The sequence below is a fragment of the Cyprinodon variegatus genome, unplaced genomic scaffold (assembly GCF_000732505.1).
Source record: "Cyprinodon variegatus isolate N-32 unplaced genomic scaffold, C_variegatus-1.0 Scaffold160, whole genome shotgun sequence".
In the NCBI taxonomy this organism is placed as follows: Eukaryota; Metazoa; Chordata; class Actinopteri; order Cyprinodontiformes; family Cyprinodontidae; genus Cyprinodon; species Cyprinodon variegatus.
In genome coordinates this window covers 918,264-919,442 of record NW_015150613.1, presented here as the reverse complement: position 1 = coordinate 919,442, position 1,179 = coordinate 918,264, and the positions used below count along the sequence as shown (strand labels likewise).

The 1,179-nt window shown below is 37.7% G+C and overlaps 1 protein-coding gene across 2 annotated transcripts in view; it reads right to left on the bottom strand.

Annotated features, from left to right (window-relative positions):
• LOC107086737 (nectin-2-like) overlaps positions 1–1,179 on the bottom strand; it is a 579,618-nt gene that overhangs the window by 89,853 nt on the left and 488,586 nt on the right. The window lies entirely within an intron of this gene.

Below are 1,179 nucleotides of genomic sequence, written 5' to 3'. Positions count from 1 at the left end.
CTTATTTTAAGAGTAAAAATACTCATTTCATTGGCAAGCTATCACATTTACCTACTAAGATTAAGGGTAAATACACTTAATTTAAGAAATTTTCACTTATTTCTAGGTTGTTTTTCCAGTGTCCCCATTGGCAGATTATCTTACTAACCTGCTCAAATTAAAGTCAAATACACTTATTTTAAGAATCCTTACCCTTTTGGTGGTTTGCATTTTTAATCCTAAATATTTTACAGCGGTTTGCGAGGTGGTTGAAAGTAAATAAAAACTTTATACACACTGATCATAGAAGACTGTCCAATCATTCTCTCATACTGAGAAAAATGTCTGCTGTGTCTTTTATTTCCAGCTCATCTCAAAGAGGTACAGTTCCTTTCATAGCAGTATTTTAAAGGACAATACAGGCAAAACTAAGCTGCACATTCCTCATTGTTCCAATCGCAAGTAGTTGAGGATGATAACTAGCTTTTTGCACCAAACACACCTGAGTTTGCAGTTGAATAGCAAAATGAGTCCCTCCCTGCTGATGTAGAGCAAACTGATCTCCTTACTGCTACTGTGGATGAAGGCTGGTCTGCACAGGTTGAAATAGTAATCAAGGAAACAGATAGACTACTGCATGATGCTAAAACAGAGACTATAATGATGACGCCTATAAGGCTTTTCTTGAAGGAGCAGAGGTTCAGGTCCGTCTTACAGAGAAACACTTTAATTCAACCAAACTGCAGCAAACCAAAGCTTATCCTGAAGGCCTCAAGTTTTTAATCAGTTCATGAATGAAAATGGATGAAAATGTGTGATTTTAAAGTTAAAAGACTTTAAACAGTCTTTAGGTGAATCTCGGTATTCTGACTGTTTTTATCTATGCTTTGTCTCCTTTAGTGAAAAATGTCGTCTAAAATAGACGCTCGTTATCAAGATTTGGTCAGATGATCCAACACAGTTTTATTTTGAATAACTTGGCTAAAAGTAGGAACGATTATGTGACAGTGTATTATGAAATTTAGGCAGGATCGGGATGAGTCGGCAATAGACCTTTTTCACGATAACCGGAAGCTGCGTCTGAAAGGGCTGGAGCACTTCCTGTTTTACTCTGAAAAATGTCTCTCCTCCGGTGCTTTTCGTCATCCTTACTTAGTTTGCCAACACTTTCTTTCGCGGATGCGGAGGAAATCGCTGCGG